The following is a 19892-nucleotide window of genomic DNA, read 5'->3' on the forward strand; positions in this document are numbered from 1 at the left end:
TATGCTAAAAAATATCAATCAAAATTATTAAATACAAAATAACTAAAAAATCCTGCTTAGAATCTATATTGACTAAATAAACAGTTTTTGCCTTCAAAAAAAGTTGAAAAATCAAACCGTTCTAATACATATGCCTACAATATTTTATTAATATGATTATTTTGTTATTTCTTAAATCAAAAATATGTATATTATTTACATCAAGCACCACATTATACAATGCACCCTGTACTAAGAAAGAAGAACTATGCTTTATTAATATAGACAAATTTAAATTTAAAATTAGTAACAAAAAAGCTATCAACACATTAGTTTACATAATAAAAGTGACCAAGAGGTATTGCGATATTTGGCAAGTGCATACGACTGAAACGTTTTGAACTTATAAACAACTCAAGTCGGCCTTAATATTCTCAGCATCATTATAATAAAAAGTCTTAAAAAAGGTTAAGAATGGGCTTTGCTACACATGTCCTTATAATATAATTATTTTGTTTTGAACTACAAAAAAACCTTTAAAAAATTACATTTTTTAAAACATGTAAGGAGTAAAATATATTAAGTGATAAAGTGAGATGGAGTTGGAAATTGCATGACCCCAACTTGAAATGAAATGTGTCCTATGAATATTAATGGAAATGAAAGGTTGATGTCTTTTTTATTGTTATTAGTAAGATGTTCAATGTACAAAATATCCTATGTATGTATATAGGTTCCCCTTCTTTCCAGTCCCACTTTGAAAATTAATTTCAATCTCCCCTGGAGAAAATCAATGAATCCCTCTCAGATACAGAAGAAGAGCACAACTGTTATTCTTTTATTAATAATAAGTATTAAAAACCAATTATCCTCAAGAGTCAACATCGGTGGAGTGGATCTATAAAGATAGAGCCAACCACGATTATCAAATCATCTTGATAATATTATTCGATAACAACATTGTATTTCTTTGTTATTCCATCAATAAAAATAACATATTCATGTATATTGTACAAGTATCGGAAGTAAATACGTGTATTCATTCATTCAGCCTTGTTCAAATCAGTAACTAAGATTTTATAATATTGCGCTGTCGACTTTGACTATAACATGTTGCTTTTGAAGCCACACCGCAAACAGCATCCCAAAGTGCTGTGTAGATAATTTTTCTCACTTTTCGAGCAAAGAAATATGGTCACCTTCTTACCCAAATTTCTATGTAATCGACTTTTAAAAAATCTTGAGTCGACTATGGGGTTTTGTTAAAAATTGAACATTGACTCTTTAATTGGCTCCCAGTCGACGCAATTATATTAAAAAACATAATTTTACTTAAAAGTAAATGCTTTAAACATGTGAGGTTTAGTTGTATTATAAATATTAAGTTCCGTTATTTAAGTTATTATATTAAATACTGGTATATTACTGATGGAATTGTCATCTTCAAACCGATTTCTCCTTTTTTTTGATTTTGATTTAATATTATTTTATGTTGACGCACCAAATATATTAGATCTAAAATTTATAATTGGTAAATATACACACATACACTATCATATACTAAAAAAGGTTATGTGTTCTTAACATCATGTTATATAGATATAACAAACATAAATAAATAACATATCAGCAACTCTACAAAAATATGGACCATAATTGATAAACATATGTTTTTTGATTTTGAAATTTTTATTTTTTTATTATACCAAAATAATTTGTGATGGCCCTTACTAAATAAATAATTTTTAATTACTTGATTTTCTTAAAATGACTGTTGGGAGATTTATAATGGCCGCAATATTTTATTGTGACGATCCATTTTTCCTACTTTAAGTGCAATTTTTTGCCCTTCCTAAGGGTGAATGAAAATATTTTGTTGTTATTAATTGACAATAATTCATTGCTAAGGAAGAAAAATGTAATTCACACTAAATTTTGAGAAAATTATTCTAGCTCACTTATGTGTTGAAGGGACACATTATAGGACTTCTCTTTGGTAAGAATTTATAAATAATACCCAAACTATGTATTTATATGAAGTAGTCTTTATATCATCGATAATAAACTATTAGGTTTAAATACCTATGGTTTAAAAATGCATATGATTATACCTTTGGAAAGGAAATTTAAATTCAGTACAGTGTACAACATATCTATCTCATAAAATATAAAATTTAATATTAATTTAAATAAAAAACGGGGTTGAAAATAGGTTTTGTGACTGTAGGTGTAACATTTGTTCCGTTCTTTAAAACAACTTACATTTTAAAAATTAGGGGCTACCAAGGTTAATAGAAATATATTTCTATTAACCTTGGGGGATACATGTCTAATACAAAATTGCACTGTTTGAAAAGGTGTTCTGCATAACTCGATTTTGAATTACGTAAGGGTTGTAATTATTCTGACTCCCCGTATAGGACAGTATATTCCACTCATGTTGCGTTTTCTTATATAGTCATAAAAAATTATAAAAAACTATATATTGAACTAAAAAAGAGTTTTTGTAATTTTTGATGAGTTTTTCATACCATAGCTATATATATATATATACATTTAAAATTCATAAAATTGGAACTAGACCAATATTTATTCAACAATCTTCTAAATTGTAAGTTTCTAAGTTAAGTAACGACAAAAAGTTTTAAGTCTTGGTATCAAATCAAATACTTATAGTACACACTAAAACTATGAATATGTTGTCTTGGTTATCTTTCAAGCCATATTGTACTGCAAAAGGTTGCTTTAATGTTGAATTGATGAAAAAAAAATAACATCTTCAGCAAAAACTGCACTCAAACACCTATGAAACCCCAGTAACATACAATGCATTGAGTGAGTAAGATATTTCCTTTATAATAAAAAAAAAAGCTGAATTAAATACTATATCAATTGGGAGAAGAAAACTTTCAATTGATTAAATTATATGGAGCGTGAAGATATAATATACATTTTTATTTTTGAATTGTAGATATAAATTCCTTATTGTATTTGAACCCCTGCTTCAAAAGTGTTTAAACTATACTTTATGATATTAAGTATAATACTTTAAAATATATAGGTACTCATATTAAGGGGGTTCCCGCTTATCACCGTTTTTGAGAACAAAAAAAATTGCATTGTATGAGATATGCGTTTTACTAGTACTTTTTTGGTACTAAAACCGGTAAAATGGTAGAAATTATTTTTCAAAGTACAATTTTACTTCTTTTTTTTTTTCTGTATGGTTAGGAGAATAAAATTATTTTATCAGTCATAAATTATTTAAATTAATGTCTGTTAGACTAGATACTTGTATAATAATAGAAAAATTTAATTTTAATCGATTATTTACTTGATTTTTAATCTGGTCATTACAATATTGAAAAGTGTATCTATACAGAACCTAAGCAAAATATATTCAGCAACTTTGCTATCTTTGTATAATAGCCAAAAGTTTTATTGTAGGTATCAAATCCAATAAACTCCCCCCTATGAAAAATGACACACCTCTATTATATGGATGTATAGGCCCGCATAATATGAACGAACTCATCGGTTACTACAAAAATTCTTGTTTACCTAAATATAGTGTTTTTGTAATTTATAATCATAAAATAAATAAAAAAACGTGATATGAGGGGAATGTACTGCACAATTCGGGCGTCATAATCATTCCAAACACCGCGTTATGCGATATCCGCGGTGTTTGAAACAGCTTTACGCCAGGATCTCACTTATTTAAATAATTGAAAAGCTCTTTCCCAAACAATTTCCTTCTCTACGCCGAGTTTTTCATTGGAATTGTCAGACTTGTCATTAAAAAAAACTGGTTGGTAGAAAAAATGCTTGAATATAGAAAAAGGGTCAACAACCTTTTGGAGAGTGCTACTTATCCTCCGTTACTTATCTTCAAATGTATACGAGAACAAAGTATCTACTCTATTTTCATATCAGCCTCCAGGATCTGCATAACTTTATTGATTACACTACTAAAGCCAAGTGAGGTGTTGGAGCTGCAAAAAATTTGTTCAGCTAGTGTTTTGAAATCGTCAATTTCTGCCAAAAGCTTTGAAAAATCTTTATTATAGGTTTATTTATCAACTCTAACATTAATATGGCTATTTAACAAAATAAAACTTAATTTGCTACTAGTAGTGGTTATATATTATACTTATGTATGGGCCAAATGTAGAGAAAAATAACAGTTTTATGCTTTTAAAAAATACAATTGGTGCACTTGTAATTTTTTTGTGCATTCTCTAAAAGATTGTGGTGTTAAAATTTATCTCTTAATGATAAATTCCCTTCTAACTTTGTTGTACAAGGTGCGTGGACAAAATCTGACGCATTTTAAAGACGACATTACTCCATCAACTGATGTCTGATCTGTCTGTTTTTGGTGTTATAAATTTTTCCAGGTCATAGGCTTCAGTTATTATTACCACTTGTAGCGATAGCATCATTTTAAGCACCAAGAAAAGTCATTATGTTCAATGAGAGAGATCGTAGGTGAGATGCTATTCAGATTATGCTTAGTGTTCACATGAAATTAAGCAATGCTGACATCTCTGGCCTTCTGTCAATGCCAGTTAGAACGGTCAGAAGTCTCCGGAAGCAGCTGGAGGAGTCATCGGACCTGATGGACGTTGTTGACAGGAAGAAGAAGGAGGAGAAGAGCACCAGGATTGTCCAGGACGTCACCTTCATCAACAAGGTCAGGGACATCATCGACGAGGACCCCCAGCGTTCCATGAGAGCCATGGCGAGGGACCTGTGCGTGCCCGAGTGGACCATTAGGGTTTGTGTGAAGGAGGACTTAAGGTGCAAGTCCTACAGGCGTCAGACAGCCCAACTTCTGACTGAAAACACTTAAGTGTTGCGGCTGCTCAAAAGCTTCTGGCTGCTGAACATCTTGAAGAGCCCAAAGTCGCCGAACATGCTCTGGTTCTTCTCTGATTTTTTTCTTCTTTTGCGTACCCTTCTCCTCTTGGCCTCCCTCATCACCGGATTTGAAACCGTTGGACTACTTGTTCCGGTCCTATTTGGAGAACATGACCAACCGCTCTTCCCATAACACCAAGCAGTCTCTCATCACCTGCATCAAGGAGAAATTCAGTGAGATAGAAGCAGCGCAGATCTAAAATGCCTGTTCTCGGTTTCGTTGCCGCATTGAGCGAGTTTTGGCCGCAGACGGTGGCTACATTGAATAGATAGCTGCTCTATATCCTAATAATGATATTTGTTTTTATTTTATCAATAAATATTATAAAATAAGCTTGTAGTTGTTGTTGTTTTTTTGAAGCGGCAGATTTTGTCCACGCACAATGTATATGTTTAAATATAGTTTTACAATATTTTTTATACACTAATACTATTTTAAATTTAGAAGGTTCTCCTCTCTACAAGGCAGTAGTAATACATTTTCTCTCTACAACCTCATACTCATAGTGAAAGAAATATATAGAGGCGACAAGATATTTGGATGGCAGTTTGGCATTGTGTGGCAGATGTCTTTTTCAATATACAGCAGGGTAAAAGAGAGTTCAGCTGCTATAAAAAATGGAATGTGTATGTTCATTTATGTTCTCTTTTTACATGATCCTTCTTCCTTCATTTACTTCTTATGTAATTTGTGCATATATAATGACAACCCAAATTTTTAAAAAAATGGAATGGGTAGAGATGTTATAGGATTGAATACAAATTTGGACTATTCAACGTTAACCCTATCCATTTTTTTTTTACATCAACTATAATAATTAAATTGATTATATAATTGACCAAAACAATTTTCCAAAAGGAACAAAAAAAATTAACTCCGTATGGAAATCATTTACTCGTTAATAATGGGACTGTCTGAAACTCTTTTGCAACTTATCTCTTTATGCGTGTCCTTACTTCCAAATAATTAAATGTAAGCGGGGCTGTGATATCCTATCAATGCCAAGGGTTTATCAAATATATCATTCACAGTTAGTTCCTCTGTCCGGATATTAACCATGAGTAAAGGATCCGGTGGAGTCACTCTGAGGCACTCCACTCCAATTCATCATGTTGCGGGATTATAAATTGGTATTATTTATTTGCTACCATCATCAACCACGTCTCCCATATTCGTACTTTTCTACTGTTGAGTCCTCATTTCCAATGGTTATACGATCTCATTATTCAAAATATATTTATAGTATATTCCATCGGCGGTAGACGTCTTTATAGAGAGCTTTTCATGGTATAATTACTTTTTTTTATATAAACTAAATGACTTTAATCTGAATTGTATTAAACATGTATTAGTAATTATTAAATAATTGATATTCATATTTTAATTTCCTACTAATATTTTCCTAGTTAAAAACTTATTTTTATAGAAATTCAAGCCATTTGTATTATCTAAATTAAGGATTATCAATGCCTGGATGTAGATCTAAAAATAATCAATTGATTTCTTGTTGATATGCTAATTGATGATAATGTTCTTCTTCACTTAATACACACAAAGTTTTAAATGAACCAAACTTTTTTAACTGAATAATCCTTTATTTGAATATAATATCCTGTATTGTCCAGTCCACCAAGTTCAAGTTATATTTACGACTCCAGGACTACTCAAAATCCCCATGCCTCCATATCATCATGCTATCTTGTCCGAGGGGAGTCTGATTCATCATCAAGTCTATCATACAATTACTTGAGTACCACCACAGCTCTCGTACTATCCAACTTCATAGCAAATTATCAATACATTGGGATAATATATATCAATTTGCACGCAAAAATAGGTATAACACATCCTTTTTGCCATCGCAGTGCAGAGATTCTTAGATAGCCATAGCACATACATTTGGTGTGTCCTAGTCCCCATGCCTCAGAGTACTCATAGTCTGAGTCCATGTCCAGATGCCTCTGAGTCATCCGAATCCAAAACAACTCAAAGTCCTCATGCTCAGAGACAATTTAAAAAAAAACATGAAATGAGAGACACATAGAGGGATAGAGACCGTACTCCTTACTCTAAGGTGTCTAACTCACACCATCAACGGAATGACTATGACATGGTCTTCCATCATTCATATAAATGTATCATTCTTCTATTTATAGAGAGACGAGCATGATGCCAACGGCTCAATTCACTTCGATTATGATTCCATCATATCAGCGATAAAACAATAAGAAAAATACAAGGATCCAGGTATTTTTTAAAGTAAGCAGTAAAAACTAAAATATTAAATAAATAGTAAATGGTATTTACTTGTTACTTATATTAATAGCTATAAGTAAAATAATCAAGAGCTGACCTTATTTTAGATTCCTGTTAGTGAACAGCTGAAATGCATTTCAAGATATTTCCGGACTTGTCGCCTTTATATATTTTTTTCTCTATGATCATACTTCAGGAGCTGATGTATCGCTCCTACCTTTCCTCGCGCTTTCCAGAATATCCATCCCTAATGACACCATAAGCATCAGAGAACCGATTCAATAAAAATAAAAAAATTAAAAAGGCAGAATTTTTGTTTACAACATGTACATGATCAATCAAAGGCTTTTTAAATCTAAGCTATTCAAAAATAATCCGAACTGTAAGATTTAATCCACAAAACCTATTCAAAACTGTATTTCTAAAATGTCTCATTACTTTTTCTACACCCTGTAATGAGATTTCAAACCGGTACTTATTTGGATTGAAATTTTGAGGCATAATTCCATTATTTTTGTAACAGAAACAACGATTTTATGTTTTTTACTAATAATCAAAATTAGATATTTTGATGAAAAAAATTCAAAGGGAAGATCAATTTTAACCAAAAATGTACATTTACGACGTATGATCCTTATTTATTTATATATTAAGGCGAAATATTATTGAGGCAATATAGTTTATGGGTAAAGTATCTAGAGCTATTTTCCAATTAAATAGAGCTAATTAATGGATTTATTCATAAAACGTTGGGTCTGTAAGATCTAGAACAATGAAGCATCGTGAATCTATTTGAATGAATGATTGATGAGAAGGAACATATTAATAGGAGGCTTTTTTTTACTTTGTAAAGTTTTCTTCGAGGAATAAACTTTTTATTTTACATTAAATTGATATTTTCTGATACATACATATTACAGCAAATTTTTTTTAGATACCTGTCAGCAGAAAGTTTAAATATATATAGGTTCATACATGTACACTGTACAGGGTACTAAAGTTATAAAGTTATCTGTGCTGCAAAAATATTTTTTTTATCAAAGCAATTTTCTTTCCACCCAGTTATCATATTTAAAAAAATAAAACCATATTATGTCAGTTTGTAGATTCTAATTATTATTATTCCATAAAGTAAGAAGCCAAAAGAGCGAGCAGGCCTTCGTCACTTGGTGCCCTGGCAAGTCCTGGAATTATTTCTTGTTCCGACTGATAAGTCCGTCTTTAGTGTTGCAGGCTGTTCTGTTGGTTTGTCGTTTGATCAACCCCTTACAAAAAAATCTATAGGATTCAGATCCACCAAGTTTGGAAGGCAAAAGTCCAGCTAGATGAGGTCATCAAAATTGTCTTGAAGCCATTCGATTTTTTTTTCGAGGTGTGGTAGAAAGCCAATTGCATTTGATGATTTTTGTACTTAACATGGAAAGGAAGAGCTATTACCCCAAGTGGTGAGACAACATTCATATTTCCCCATACGTAGTTGTCTACATGGCATCTTTTGTGCCCGCTAATGTATAGTAGTTATTATTCTGTAACTAACTCTGCAACCTCCAAGAGTTCACTATTTTAACTAAACCAACAAGAATAATTTGGAAAAAGGAAGAAAAAGTTGGATACGTGTATTTTTAAATGGACTCAAAACAGATATTGATGACTCGAACTTGACTCAGAAATATGTGGTCGACTTCAGTTCTGTTATAAACAATATTCTAATCGTAATTTTGTCTCCAAAAATGAGCTCCAATAAGGTGTATTATCCAATATTTATGAATAAGTATCAATGGAATTAGCATTATTGAGCTGATTCCGATATTTCAAAAAGGGCGATTCTTGCCGAATCCAATGCATCAGTACACCTCTAATTATTTATTTTTAAAAGAAATAATTAAATTTTATAGTATTTATTATTTACTAACCATATCCAAATATTTTTTTACTAACAAGATCCAAATATTTCCCGAGATACCATAATTAAAAAATGTGGTTCCTGGAAAAATAAAACCCTACCATGTATGTACAGACTATACAGAGTTAAAAGAAAAAGTTTGAAGATTTACTTAACTATATTGTAATGTATATTAAATAGGTGTTTGGATAAATGGTCTTTACTTACATTTACATACAACTATAAAAAACTAGAAATACTCATCTATATGTCACAATAGCTTGATATAATGATAACCTAAAAGGACTTTAATCTTGTTTTTCTTTTATACAACTTCAAAAAAAATATATTTTGAAAAATCTTGTTTACATAATCAATTTAATGCAGAAAATTATTTTCCTCAAGAAAAGAATATAATTATGCAAATTAAATATTATTTTACTATATTATTAATTATAATGAAGTAAAAGAGTGTTTATAATGTGAAAGGTAGAAGGACGGAGTCGATAGACGACAACTTTTGATGTGAAAAACGTCAAAATCCCGGTGAGTGTAAATCAACATTTGGTAAAATGTAAAAAAAAAAAACTTTAACATTGAGAGACAACATATTTATAAAAATACTCTATGTATTTTGTTGTCAGCTCTCCATTCACTCATCTCACTTCACTTGATACGGCATGGCTATTTCATAATATATTCTTTTTGATAAATAAACTAAGTAATATACTCTACTATACTTATGCTCTGATTTAACAAGGATAGGAATACAATTTCTTGTCGTAAATATATATATATAGACTTGGACATTCAACGAAAAAACAAATGGCGTTCACTATTTCCGTTCATTTTTTGAACGAATGATCGACGAACGAAAAAAAAGTCAATTTCTTTGCCCATAACTTTTTTGAATTTAATTAACTTTAAGAAACGTAGTTATTCGTGTAATGGTTTTTTGAACTGCCAGCCACTTTTTGATTAATAACTCAACCACTTATCTAGTCTTTTTGAGCTCCAAAAAATGGTTTTGTCCTTTACCTATAGTATAAGCTAATATTATATAATCTCCATAGAAATGCTGGATTTCCATTACTTAAATGTGTAAAATCAATTGCAAGCCATTTATATTTAATGTAGATAAATTCTTAATATTTCACACAGTCTAATTTTTTTTTCTTCAATTGGTTACTTCGTTTAATCGCACAATTCGCTGCCAAAATAGTTAATCTCAATACAGCCTTCAAAATTACGGATAAGTTGTAATGGATCAAATAAAAAGTATAATGGATAGTATATAAATTTATTTATTCAGTACCTTGTAAAGCTTTTTTCATAATTTTTGAAAAAAAATGAAATTTATTTATTTCCCCTTTAAAAATTTCTTTTCGTTAAACTTTAGTGTCTTCTGAAAAATTTTATTATTACATGTCTTCAGGTTTGTATTACTTTCTTAATGTTTCAGGCAATTTCTGAGCAAATAAAATATTTATATCTATAATATCCATGTATGCTGTTTTTACTTCATTGAACGACCTTCAGAATGTTGTGGATCCTATATGTATGTATTCGTGTTGAGATTTGGTCTTAGACCGTTTTCAAATCAATCTTGAACTGAATTTTTCAGTCTCAATCTAAGAACCAATATTAATTCCCATGTTATTTATGAGTTGTATAAATATAATTTACTTGCAGATGATCCTGCGTTGCAGGGCAAAATAGAGGGGAATAGAAACAAAGAATGAAGGTAGAAAAATAAACAAAGAGAGGGCAGAGGAGAGGAGGGAAAAGACACATAGATATGGAAAGAGAGAAAGATAAGGAGGTTTTGTTTAGGTAAAAAGCAGGCTCTTAATCACATCAGAGCCCTAACAACAAATCATAAAAGCATACTTGGTTATTTTTTACGTATAATTGCAAAATTTCAGACTGATCTCTTCGACTTTTGCGGAGTCAATGTGTTATCAAAAACAGACTTATACATATATATAAGATCTAACATAATTAACTTCATATGACGTCATTTCAGGTCCATGTTCTCAGTTTTTAATCCCAACTGACGTCGCCATCAGTTCATTTAAAGAATGGGTCTAGACCGAATATAAAATTCTACTAATTTGTATTACAACTGAGGCAGACCAAGTTTTTCTTTAGGATTGATATAGATCGAATCTTTCTTTGAGACTGTTCCAAGCCAAATGGCTTCAGTCCACTCAAAATGATAATGGTTTTCATACCCAACCTCAACAATAATAGAGGCAATGCCTCTTAATTTCTTTTATATGTAATAAATCTCCATTAAGAAAGAGGTTTTCGTTTTTTTATTAAATTATATTGATCTTTTTTTTCGGAAAAAGGAAGCTTTATGCATATTTAATATTTATGGTATTTATAATACCAAGTTATACTCTACCACAAAATATTATCCCATTCCATTGTTAATTTTTTATTATTAATTTAAACTTAAAGCTCATTTTAAAGGGTTTTATATATATAGTAGACATTAACCTGGTTCCTAAATTAGTTTTAGTTTAGTTAGAGCAATATATTGGTCAATGTTTAAAGTTTGTAAATTTCACAATTTTATAGGGGAAAAATATATTTGAAAATAGTCCACACAAGTCAAAATGAGCATTATAGAAATATTAAATACTTTTAGATAAGTAAACAAACTGTGCAAAGTTTTTCTATCGTTTTCGCCTATAAAGATAATTTCTTATGAAAAATGATAAGAAACGTACGCAAAAGGAGTACACTGATGAATCGACAACTAAACGGTAAAATACTACTGATTAACTATTAATCAGCTTCTTCTTTTTTTTTTTTTTCTTTTTTTTGTGGCTTTGCTTCTACTAGTTTAGATTCCAGTACACAAAGATTTGTTTTCTAGATAACTATCAAACATCTTTTTAACTGAAGATTGTAGTTTTCTCTGTAGTTAAGATGTTATTGAAGTCAATGCTTTCTTTAACTCTCGAACAAAAGAAGTTCCTTGTTGGAATTAACATAGAAGAAGTTATTTTCCTTTTGCTTGATTCCAATGTAATTTCCTTGATAAGATGAACAATTTTACCGTCAGATCAATATATAAATACTCTATATATTTACGTGTGCATCTATGGCATATGTAAAATACCCTTTCCGTTGTCCAATATTTTTTTCTAAATATATTGTTTGAGGAGTTGCAAGGCTAATGCTGCCAGTGAGATATTACAATTTCATAATTATTACTGCCATTTACTGGGCTTGGTCTATCTAATACTGGCGGTAGTATCCGACATTGTCTTGAGTTATAAGGCGTCCTCGAGCCGACAAACTTTGCTTAAAAAATATTGAAGATAACTACCCAAGAAATACTCAGTGTCACTCACTGTTTTTCATGAGCACACTCACTCGTAGTTACTCAATAAATAGATGTTTTCTCCTAAAGAATGAATGAATAATACTAAGAACTTGAGAAAAAAATTAATATGACTCAATAATTGATGAGGCTGGGAGTACTTGACCCTACTAACATACTTTTTCCAACGTAAGAAGTCGTATTTCATGATAACGTTTTTAATTCAATTAAAAGGGAGAATTCATGGAGGTTGCATAGTCAACTATAGTGTAATATTCAAGCATACACTACGCCCATATAAGGATAAAAAAAGTGTCGATACAGTCACTACTTTGTACAAATATTGATCAGGTGGTCATTGTTTTATTATTAGATTTATAGCTTTGGGTGACCTCAAGAGACTTAAAGTATAGGAACTGCATGCCTCTTGAAAGAGTAACTAATTAATTAAAAAACAATGAGACTGAAAAAGCCAAAAAATGAGATGAAATTGAGAAATTTTAAATGAAATGAGAAATTTAAAGTAGGACTCTTCATGAATATAATGCAAAAAATTTAATTTGCAAAGGATGGTCGATGGTATTAATGTTGTAATTTTGCTTTTATAATGAAAATTAATTATTTATGAGTAAACTGTGGGATATTATAAAGTTCAAATTCCCAAAGTTATATTACTCGTAACTACATAATACATGCATTTCTTAATTGATTGAAACAAAAGGTTAATAGTTGATAATTAAAATGACTGATGATGTAATAAAATAAAGTATAATGAGATTTAAACAATTGTATAGTTTGCTTATACAATTTACAACTTCCAAAAGTGGAAGTTGTACACAACAGATACATAGGTATCATTATTGATAAAACAATGTTTGTCTGTGTATAAAGGGCTCATTTTTAAGTGTGCCCTTGGTATCTCAGAACTGTGGAATTACTAGATCTAAAAAACAACAATGTAGCATCCAGGGTATGTGACGCGCAGTGCATCATTTTTGAGAAAAAATCAGGCAGGTCGTTTTTACGTTGTTTGCAGAAGTTAAAAAAACTGTAAAATCGGAAGATGGGGCTCATTTTCTGATTACCACCTGAAAAGAGGTTCTTATTTAAAGAGATAACAATAAGTATAAAATAATGAGTATTGTATGAAAAACAAAGTGTGACTCCAAGGATTTGTTGTGGAGTTAAAAGTCTTAGTGCTTGTTTAACTTGGTGAGAAGAATTGAGGATCGACATCGGAGTATTTCATGCCTATATCATTGCTAGTTACAGAGTGTTTATTTCCTTCATCTCACAGTTGCTTGGAGCTAGTTTAATCAAACGTTATGAGAGCTAAGCTATTCTCATTCCAAACATTCTTGAAATTGTCTGGGTGACCACGTTCATTTTCGGTTCCTTTTTTCTTTAAAATAACAGCATTTCGTATTGTTTATATCTCTGATTGGATGCTTAGTTGATAAAATAAGACGGAAGTACAAAAAAAATGTTAGTAAAGGTTTTGTATCTGAGTTTACAATTTTGAATGTTTTTTTTTCTTTTTTTAGAATTTTATACGGAATATACCTTCTAAACTTTTTTTTTATAATTTGTATCTTAAAATAAATGTTAAACTTTAAATTTGGGCTTAATTAGTCAATAAAATAAACAAAAAGATATATTTTTCAAATTGACTATACAATAAATTTGATCAACAAACACCTTGAAAGACTTTGTATTGTACATAGTTAAACAAATAACTTCTTGTAATGCTGAATATATCCGTTAGCTTATTTATATGAAAAGGAAAAACAAGTTTTAAAAATTGGAAAAAATTTTTGCTTAAAAAAAAAAAGAAATCAAATGTTATTTGTAAAATAAGATAAGACCAAAGAAATTTTCTCCTTATGTTTTACAATGACACTTATAAAATTTATATCTGTAATTATAAGAGTAAAATATAGTTATGGAACAGTTAATATAGTTATAATTATCGTAATAAAAATGTTGCTAACACTTTTAGCCCCCCTACAGCCCTGATGCCAACCCCCTCGAGGATGCATACATATGAAGGCCTGCAGTGTCCGTCATCCAAACACTGAGGCCCTGAAAGCAACCGACAGCCAGCAGTGGGACGCCATGACAGATTGCTACATCTGCAGCGGATGTCTGGCCTTCTGTCGCGGCCTGGAAGCCACCATTAATGCTAAGGGCGACTACATTGATGATTAAGAGATATCACACACACATATCTATTTAAAGTATTAATTTTTGTTGAAATTCTATTAAAGGGCTTCGTGTAAGCAGCCTTTCTTAGTCAAATTGATTTGATGAGGCCGAAAATGGGAAGGTGTCCATTTTTCCAGTTTCCCAATTTGTCGTCGACAAACGTTCAGGATAATGAGGTTTTGGTGTACTTTCAATACTTAAATGTCCTTCCTGAATATTTTAAAACAAATATACCACCATGGATGACAAACTTATACAATGAAATTGAAAACACATATGTTACAAGAAGAAATGCACTGTGACAATGTAATTAAAGCGCAGTTTTGAAAGAGCTATCATCAGTTGTAACTTTAGCAGTTCCCTATTCCTACTTTATAGGGTATTGCAAGAAAGTTATTGATAGCTTTTCCGTCCCCATACATCGTGGAAAGGGGTTTGATCACGGTTGTTAATCTTTTTACGAAAAAAAAAAAGATTACAAATCATTCAACGTGATAACTTGAGATGAGATGAAACGTTACTAATTTGAAGCCAAGTTTGGACAAATTGCTATGAACATGTCAAATTCATTCTTTCAATTACTGACTCACTCATTATTTTTTTATAATTTCATTTACATAATTTATAATCTTCCTATTTTTTGATTTGGTTCGTAATAATCTTAATATGCACATGGATTTGGTGTTTTTTGATATAAAATTTCCCCTTTTCTTTTTCTTATATAATAACTGTCCAATTTAAAAAGAACCCTATCAACGTCAGAACCCATGTGTAAGCTGTCAAAAACATTTGAATTAATAAGAGTACGAAGATATAATAGGTCTACGGAAAATAAAAAGTCGTCTATGGTCTAACAAATGTTTGGAAGCTTTTATCTCATTATATTTACAAAATCCCTACTTGAACAAAGCAAGATGTCTAAACTTTTGCCTCTTCAATATTGCTGAATAATTTTGGTATTGCAAAATTTATTGAGATTTTTAGGGGAGCTCAAGCCCCCTTAAAAAGTTTCTGAAACTCCACCCAATTTTTTTTTAAATCATATCTTCTATATATATATATATGTCTGTTTTTGGTGTTATCACAAATAGAATCCAAAATGGTCGAACAGATCAGTCTAAAATTTAAGAAGTAAACGTATAAAATAGCCAAGCATATTCCTATGAAATTATTTTTGGAGCTCAGAGGTCCATGAAAGCCTTTTTTGAACGAAAATAACGCTCATTTCTCTTCTATCTTTCCATATATTTTTTCTTCTCTCCGTCTCTCCCCTGTTCACTTCTTCCTCTGTCTCTTCCTACATCCCTCTATGTCTCTTGTCTTCTGCCTTCATACTGTGTGTCTTTCCCTTTCATTCAGGCTTTCAACGCATGCACCCTCTGCTAATATATATATAATAAAAACCTATTGACTTAAATAATTTTACAACACTGATGATAATTTTTTAGGGTATGCCCCCCCCCTCTAAATGATGAAAGCTAGCAGTACCCCTGTGTAGTAAGTGGATTTTAGAACTGCTCCGAACAAATTCTCTTTTCAGAACATTAGCAAACCTCCAAAGAATATCTATAATAATTTGTTTTCTATTGTTATTATTATCATTACGGCCTATTCCCGTAATTAAATGCATATAAATATTTAAAATTACAGTTAAAATATGTAATTTTTAAAAAAAATGGAATTTTCTCAAGTTATTAAATATCGCAGTTATCCCTTTTATGTACTAAAAATATAATATGTAAAATAGTTTAAAAATCCATTGAGTCAAAGCATCTTACAATTGTTTTGTTAAACATTTTAAGCGGAATCAAGATTCCAATCCCTCTTTGCAGAAGAACATTTACAGTTCGTTTGATTCGACTTCATGGTGCTTCTCGAAGATGTCGCCAAACTGTACCGAAATCCCTCCCTTGACTACGAAGTAAAGGGTTTCGCATGAATCACTTTTTGGTTGATTTATTAAGATCTAAGCCACCAACGAGGTTGGTGTAGACTTTTTTTTTTTGTTTTCTACTGAACCAATTCTTATAAGAAAAAAGAATGAGAGGTTTTTTGTGATAATTTAGCATCACAAGTCAAGGAAGTAACTTCTGCATGAAGAATCCAATCAGCTATATTTCCTTTCAATCTTTTTAGCTCACTTGTTGATGTTAGGTTATGTTTTTTTTTTTTTTTTTTAATATTGATCGACAGTTCTTAGACGACCCATGATTCACAAATTATCAAAAATTCAACCGTAAACATTCAAAATGGCTTAAGAAAGAATTTCCCTTTCTTCAAATCAAATTGAAAAAGATAACTAACCAAAACTTTTTTTATGAAGAATTCGGTAATCTTCAAAAAAAAAAAAGTTGTGCCCTGTCCTAAATATTATTTTAGGGTTTAAAAATTACAAAGATCTTTAAAAAAAAGAAGAATTTTATTTATGTTAACGAACCAAACTGCGGAACAACACCGTACCGTACCAGGACTAGTATCTATAAATTTGTATTTTTATATGATAGCCAAATTTTCTCCATCTAAATATTAAGATGGCCAATTGTATTTATCAATACGTTGAGGGATCAAAATGAAATTGTAGTCCTGTCGTATAGGAAACGGAGTATAAGTGTAACGATACAGACAATATAGAAGAGTCCATAGGTGAAATATTTTTTTGCATATTTAAAATCAATATATTCTCGAAACTTAGTCAAATTAATCAAAATCTTTCCAACGGCCGGGCAAGTTTTGGAAACATTTTGAGAGAAGCCAAAACTTTTTTTGTAATCCTAAAATATCCCATAATCATACTTAAATTGTGTAGTTTCATACTATTTCATTTCAACAATATGTAGTGTTCACTCTAATGACTAAGTACAACGTTGCATATTCACAATACACATTTTTAGTACATTTAGTGATGTATCGAATATCTAAAAATGCGGATTTAACTTTGAAAGCGAATTTTTACATCTGAAATTTGAGGAAAGTTATTCGGATATGAATTATGAAAGTTTATGGCTACAAATATTTCTACAATGCAGAAAATTCTCAGATACAAATACGAAAGCGAATATTTGATGCATCACCAATGTGTACGGTAACAGAGGGGTTTAGATGCCAAAAAACCTTATGTCTTTTGAATTGTAACACCTGTGTTTTTAAATAACAAATAATTCATATGTACATATAAATTGTTGCTATTATTTCGTTTTGACCTATAAAATAGAATTCCTTTATCTAAGCAACATATGTATCTATGAACTATTGTTGTGGCGAAGACACCCTAATATGAAACCTACATAGACTTATGGATGCAGGTATCAAAATGATGTCAAGACTTTATAGGATTCAGACCAAGAAAAACTAGATATTGCTATTATTTTAGAATAGGAAAATTTTAATGTAGTTGCTTTTTGAGATTTCAAATTATCTGTAGAAAACAATGAAAAAATCGAATATTGTAAATATCTAAGTTTTTATCGAATATAATCGAATATTTTTCAAAAGATCAAATATTGCAACTCACCATAAAAACTATACAGTGTTTATTGCTTGCTAATATGTTTGAATTCTCAAAATAAGAAGGAATAATTAATAAGTAGGGATATCAATCGTGTGTAGTTTGTAGTTGGCCCGCTTTCTTAGAACTGTTAATCTGAAGAATGCATTTTGTTTTCCTCAGCTGTTTTCATTTTTAATTAACTCCTGAGTAGTTAATTTATTTTGCTACTGCATTCAATTATATTAAAAATCTGATTGAACATTCGTTTGTGCTCATAAAAGGCCTTAAGAATTTGTTGGGGAGTTATAATTGTAAGTCCTTGTTGGACATGGAGTTTAATTGAGGATTCACTTCAGAGTAATTCTTGCATATGTCCTTGTTTCTTTCTTTCTTCCCCTCCACTTTTTGTAACAGTTGTTTTTGGCTGATCAAATGAAACGTCATGACCTTTATTATAGTATATATTGTAACCTCCCCCCAGAAAAACAAACAAAAAAAACAACCCAAAATCAGTTAGGAATTATCCAATTCTTTCAAACTATAAGACTATTGTTGGGAATTGTATATGTACAGGTTAACAATAATTAATTAAAAAAGGTATTAGTTAGATATGTACCAATACTAAATTTATGCCGATTCTGAGACCATCTTTATGGACAATCCCAATTCCTTATTAATCATAAATAAATTACAAAATGATTTACTTTTTTTAATGTTTAACTTTTTATTGTTTAGGCAAGGCAAGAAAATATATAAATGATACAAATTATAATCAGTTGTATATAATTTGATATTAAAATTGATAAGAAAAAAATCCCCAAGGACGTCCGCAGGATTTTATTTTTTGTTTTGAGGGGAGAGGGGGCTTGGTAATAATTAAAATTTTCTTGAAAAAAATTTGAAAAATTAAATTTCATTTACTATTTTTTGAAAAAAAATATCAGAAATGTTTACTAAAAATTAGATTTTTTGAAAAAAAAATTTCCAACATCCAACGTTATTCACAAAATCTTACATTTTCTATTAAAAACCCCCAGTGACCTTTTTTAAGAAAATCAATCTTTGTGAAAAAAAAAAATTACCCCTTATTTTGCCTAAATTTTTTTAAAAGGCTCTAAATGCCAGACCTGCATCTGTTGAAGGTTTTAATTATCATTTTCGTGTTTTACGACTAACACTAACAATAATAATCGGGATTATGGACCAAGGCTATTTATTGCCCGGAATTTTGTTTTACAGGTTTATTATAATTGCACTTTTAATATTATATTTATAAAGCAAAGTTTTTCTGTCTGAATGAATGTGCTTTTCTGAAAACCAATTTTTTGACTAACAAACGACTCATTCTTATTAAACGAAAATAAAGACCGTAAAATTTAAGAATGATTTCCGTTGTTTATATTAGTATGTATCTTTGTACACATTTTTTTAAGAGGGATAATAAGGTTTAGGGAAGAAGAAAAGAGGATGAGACAAAGGATTTTTGACCCATAATATAAAAGAGGAGCGAACGATAGTTCAATTTCAATATTCTTCTTCTCTAAACCCCATAATCATCTCCTTTAAAAAAAAGCGGATTATTGAGAATTAATTTTAATTTTCTTAATTTCCTCGTAAAGTCGATCAAACTTACTCTATCTCTTAGAAAAAGAGGTTTGAAAGTGGCATACCAACATCAACATGCAGTGAGAATAATTCTAATAATATTACAGTCTTTATTTTTTGTTTTATATCAAGCAGAAGAGTTCAGAATTAATTTTAATTTCTTACTTTCACGAGTAAGAACGGACAAACCTACTCTAGCAAAAAACTCTAGTCATCA

Source organism: Lepeophtheirus salmonis, chromosome 5 (genome assembly GCF_016086655.4).
Source record: "Lepeophtheirus salmonis chromosome 5, UVic_Lsal_1.4, whole genome shotgun sequence".
Lineage (NCBI taxonomy): Eukaryota > Metazoa > Arthropoda > Copepoda > Siphonostomatoida > Caligidae > Lepeophtheirus > Lepeophtheirus salmonis.